The following is a 6,000-nucleotide window of genomic DNA, read 5'->3' on the forward strand; positions in this document are numbered from 1 at the left end:
TCATCCTAAAATGTGCTTGTTTTTAATTTCTTTCGATTACTCATAGTTAGTCAACCTTGAGCTTATCCCAAACAATTCCTTCATCTCCTTTGTCTTCACACCTACCAGATATTCCAGGTATTTGTAAACTGTTATCATCTCCTTGTTTATAATTCCTATAACCAAGCTATATATATTTAGTTCCTCTGGGACTGAATTCCTCCTTGTACTCAAGAAAACCCAAGAATTGCTCACTTTGTAACACTTCCTACCCCAACAGGAGAACGCATTGTCCTGAAGAGGGCAGAAAAGTGAAGCCATCTACAGATGCAGACTTCCTGAGGCATATTCTGTTCCATGTTCATGGCTATGACCATTTTGCACAATCCACAATTCCCTTTTGCTCATGAGTCAGTCCTTCCTGACCCCTTATTCATGTGCCTCACTTTAAACTTACTCCCTTTTCCTTTGGCTTGCGATCAGTTCTGTCTGTAAAATATTTTGTAAAGTATTCTACAGTGTATTTTAATGGTTATGGTTTGGGTTATTCTACATAAACACAAAATAAAATGTATTATATTGATATCCATCACAATTGCAATTACAATGGAGACCAGAGATGTGTGTTTATCTTCACCCACTCTGCTCTAAATGCTACACAGCCCTGAGGTGAGACCTCAGAGTATGTCTTTCAGACTGCTGTTTCTTTGATCATGGGAAAAGCTGGACTGACTTGAAGTCTGTCAGTTTTGATCCATCTGGCTGAGATGCAGTGACTCAAAAATGATGGGATGAAGACAGAATAGGGAACTTTGTATGGTAGAAGTGGTAGACTCCATTGAAAAGAATGATCTGAAGAGTGGTAGCAAACAAGAAGAACTGATAAAGGTTAGACAAGTGGAGAGTTGCCCTGGTTGCTGCTACTGATTGGCTGATTAGGATCTGTGCGCAGAGCAGGCCAAATCCTCAGCTGGTATAAACCAACTATGCCAATTTATACCCTCAACTCATTTTGATATCTTGTCCTCTCTCTCCCATGTGGCTCGCTTGTGGGTCTCAACCACCTGTTCAGTCTTCTTTTTCAGATGGGAAGTTCTTTGAGGCACAGTCAGGTATTTGGTCCATGTTTATTCTGTGTACAGTGTTGTGACTTTATTGGGAGTCTCCAAATATTAGATATTTGCCTTAAAGCCTCCCTCGCCCTAGCTTCTGGAGTCATCAGAATATGTGAGAGACATACCTTCAATTTCTAAAAGCAAGTTTCTAGCTCTCATGGCTGCAGAATAAACCATCCCAGTGTGACCTAAATGCAGCCTAAGAAGACAAAACCAGAAGGCAAATAATAAAACTCCAAAATCTGTTTGTTGAAATCTCATTATTTTAAGTGAGTCCCAGGATTGTTGAAAGCTTGGGGTTGGCAATGCTGATTGCCTCCCACAATGGGGCTCCAGCATGGCTGAGGTTCTAGACACACATGGGCTGTGTCTAGACTGCATCCCTTTTCCGTAAAAGGGATGCAAATTAGACACATCACAATTGCAAATGAAGCGGGGATTTAAATCCCCCCACTTCATTTGCATAAAAATGGCTGCCACTTTTTTCCGGCTCGGAGCTTTGCCGGAAAAAAGTGCCAGTCTAGATGCGGATCTTTTGGAAAATAAAACCTTTTCCGAAAGATCCCTTATTCCTTATTTTAAGAGGAATAAAGGATCTTTCAGAAAAGGCTTTATTTTCCGAAAGATCCGCGTCTAGACTGGCGCTTTTTTCCGGCAAAGCTCTGAGCCGGAAAAAAGTGGCAGCCATTTTTATGCAAATGAAGTGGGGGGGATTTCAATCCCCGCTTCATTTGCAATTGTGATGTGTCTAATTTGCATCCCTTTTACGGAAAAGGGATGCAGTCTAGACACAGCCATGTAGTAACAAATAACCATGTTGATATATGCATATGATATTTACGTGAGGCTGTATTTTGTGCACCTTGGGAATAATTCACCCTTCTGCAAAGACTAGGAAAGAATATTTAAATCCCATCTAAGCTTTCTGGCAGTTAGGGTGAAATCCTAGCTCCACTTAATGTGCTGAGAGTTTTGCCATTGACTTCATTGGGGACAGAATTTCACCCCTGGTGTCAAACTGGGAAGCTGTTCCTCAGTCCCTCTGGGTATAAGTGGGACTAAAGTGGAACCTATAAAGGAGTGAATTTCTCCATATGCTTAAACCTTCTGTAACCCCCTTTTTCCTCCCTGGGTTACTGGGGAGCAGGTCACACTCACAGGTGTGCCTGGGCACCTGGTGTTTTAACCCAAAAGAGATCCTGAGCACCCCAGTGGTGATGGTGTTTAGTTGGGAAAAGCCCTATCCATCCCCTTGCTGCAGTCCCTTGCTGGCAATGAATGTAAAATGGCGGTGCCTCCACCTGGCTGGCCTTGTACACACACTGGTGTGCCTTGAGAGCCTCCAGGAATATACTCATTCCAACATAAAGCTAGATCTAATTCCAGAACAACTACAAATCATATACATCTAATGGAACACTTTAAAATAAACAATCTTTACTTAACTTAAATAAACAGGGATTAACAGAATTTGGAGTGAATAGCATTTACAAAACATATCAATAATTGAAGCTTATATAGCTAGACAACAGTGACCCCACCCCAGAGTGTGCACACCCTTAGACTCAGTCCCAGACGCTTGCGTTGGCGCACTGATGTTGCAGCTGTAGTGAGGATTTGGTCCAGGCTAAACAGCAGCTCTGACCCAGGCAGCACTTTTCCAACAAGGCTCAAACTTACTGCCTCATGCTGTGCCTATAGGAAGCAGCCTGCTAACTCCCAGTTCCAACAGGCATCCAGTAGCTGCACTCCAACAACCCCTGCATTGGGTCAATGTCCTTGGCAGCAGCCTGGCTCCCCCTCTGGTTCCAAACTCCAAGGCAGAGTCCCAGACTGCTAGGCCTCTTCTTCAAGCACATGGAGAGAGCAGACCTCTCTCCCCCCAGAGTCCTCCCTTCCTGTTTTTTCCCAAGGGCTCATGGGAATTGTAGTCTAGATTGTAGCACACAGGGTCTTTTCAGAATAAACAGAGGCCCCTTTAGTAAGGGGACTACACTTCCTAAAAAAGAAAAAGCACCACTTCTCAGGAGTGAATGTTTCCTATTCAGCGGTACAGCAAGGCTGTCTGTGGAACAGGTTTCTTATTGCCCAATCAGCAGCCAATAAAAGCTAAACCACATGTGGCATTCATTTCTTTGCCGTCACCTTGGGAAATGCAGGTGTTCCCCTCGCAAAAGGATGAGCTCTGTGTGTGTATTATTGAAGGTGGTTTGGAATAGGAAACAGCTTCACAGCTTGATACACCAGGCATCATTTGTAGCTTTGAAAGTTTTACTTAAAATCCCATAACCATGTGTTTGTTTTGCTGGGACAATGAGGTGCTGTTTCACTATTGAAGGCTCAATTAACTAAGATTCTGTGCGGGTGCCATTGATGTAAATCAGGCTATTCGACAGGCAGTGCAAATAACGAAGCAGAATTGGTGCCAACCATTTAGCTGCTGCTAATTGAGATGAAATGGAAGGCAACACATTGAATTTAACATTCTCTGTGTAGACAGTTTAGTAAATTCTTTTTTATGGCAGGAATTTATGGACCGTGCAATGATAGCACCAGTGAAAACATGACAATGTAATGGTGTGACGCATTGTAATGCTTTGTTTTTTATTGTAAAACAATTGGGAAAGATGGGAGGTGATGCAACATTACCTCGTACATTTGTCATTGAATCTGTCCATGCTACTGTACATAAAAACAATGCCAGGGCCAGGTCAAAAGAAGCTCCCAGGGGCATAGGTTGTGAGGTTATAATATGTGGTAAGAGAATCACAAGGGCCTAGATGTTTCTCTGAATATCCTTGGTTGAAAAAGCATCCTGAACATCTCTGGAGAACTGTCGTTCTGAAATATATAATATTTCAATGTCTGTAAGAAACCTGGAAATGCATTAGAAAAACAAGTCCATTCATGTGATCAGTCTACTCCAGAGGTGGGCAATATGATGGAGGCGATTCTCCAAGATTAGCCCCTGGCAGACAACCACCACTTTGTTCACCTGCGCCTCCACAGGTATGGGAGATTGCCGCTCCTGTTGACCGTGGATTGCTGCTCCTGGCCAATGGGAGGTGCGGGAAGCAGCACAGACCAGGACATCACTTCTCCCAGCTGCCATTGGCTGGGAACAGTGATCCGTGCCCAGTGGGGGCTACAAGCACCCGCACCTATGGAGGCACAATAAAGTGGTGGCAGCCTGCCAGTGGCTAATGCTGGCAAAGCGCATCTGGCCTGTGGGCCGGTTATTGCTCACCATTGGCCTAGTTCCTAGTGGTCGAGAATCTACTCTGAAAAACTCCCCACCAGCACTAACCTTTAGTTGGCAGCCATAGACAGTAAGAACTATGAAGGCTGAACTTCCTTCTCAGCAACAATCTAAGTCCCTGCAGGCCTGAAAACATACATTGCAACTCACTTTGGGCTAGCCTGGGGAAATGATCCTTTTTGTTGCAATACTGTGTTAAGACACAGGAAGTTCAAATTCATTTCCTAGCTCTTCTAGAGAGAGCCTGTGTGAGCTGGGAAAAATCACTTAGTTGCTTTGTGCCTCAGTTTCTCAAACCACTGAGGTCAAGCTTTTGTAAGAGGACCATAATAGGATTTGTCATGGCTGAAATTTAGCCCTGTACACTTGAAATGATGTACTTTCATAGAGAAAGCGTATGGGAACACACACCTATCAAGTATTTCCATACTAATCCGTGTACATGATCCCATTTTCCACATCAATAAGTACAATCTCAGAGAATGGTGCAGATAAGAAAAACATCTGAAAGGCATAACATCAAGGACATATTGAATGAATTATTTAATTCTGCCCAAGTGTAGGAGTGATGGAATAAAACTAAAGAAAGAAAAATGAGGGGAAAACTATTTATTGCCAGGCATATACTTCAAAAAGAAAAAGAGAGAAAAAAAAGAAAATTTCAATGTTCCTACAAATACTCTTCATTTGTGTTCTGGGACCTTTTGTGATCATTTACCATCGGCTGAGTTTCACTAACATAAATATTTCCTGCAAAGCATGTTTTTTATCTTGTACATTCAAATGTTTGTGGGAAACAATTATTAAAAAAAAAAATTGCTTTCAATGAGCATTTTCAAAGGCAAATGGTGAGTTACATTCCACCCGTATGAATAGAAACAATATAATGTGACGTGATCATAGTGAAGCAACATAACTCCTAGTTTGAATTTTAGCTAGCAAGCCTTAGAATAGACAAAATGAGTAAAAATATGGTAAAATAGTTAAAATGAATTCATGATTGATTTGAGGAAACTGATGTTTTCATGAATATTCTTTCATGAGGTAAAATTCACCAAATCAGCTAAACATTGTAAAGTATTTGCTAAGGAGTATTTCTAATAGCGAGAATTATCAGACAGTGAAATAGTCTCTATCGCAGAATGAGATGCCCCTTGAAAGGAGTCTGGGCCCAGCTTCGTATCTTGGTTTCGCTTGAATCATGGGCCTGAGTCTGGGACACCCCAGTGAAGTATAACAGCAGAAGGAGCTTGTAAGCAGGAAGAATCACACATAACTCAGTCAGGTGATGGCTAGCAGGAGTGGCAATCGGTCAGGTAACAGCTAGTAGGAGTGGTGATAAGAAAGTGGTCTGTCTCTCAGTCTGAGAGATGACAGTTGGGTTGAGGGTTGCCACAGTGATCAGGCCTGAGGCTTAGGAACACACCCCTATAAGCAGCGGCGGATATAGGGCAGGGCGAGCTGGGCGGCTGCCCCAGGCCCCGCGCTTTAATAGGCCCCGCGCCGGCGCCGGTGTTTTTAACCTCTCATCCGCCCTGCTTAGAGCGGGGTCGGCAGCCTGGGGCCCGCGACGTGGCGCTTTGGAAGCTTGAGCCCCACCCCCACCGCAGCAGGCAGCCCGCGCAGGCGCAGCAGCGGCCGGAGCAA

The sequence above is a fragment of the Pelodiscus sinensis genome, chromosome 3 (assembly GCF_052426305.1).
Source record: "Pelodiscus sinensis isolate ZL-2025 chromosome 3, ASM5242630v1, whole genome shotgun sequence".
NCBI classification, from domain to species: domain Eukaryota; kingdom Metazoa; phylum Chordata; order Testudines; family Trionychidae; genus Pelodiscus; species Pelodiscus sinensis.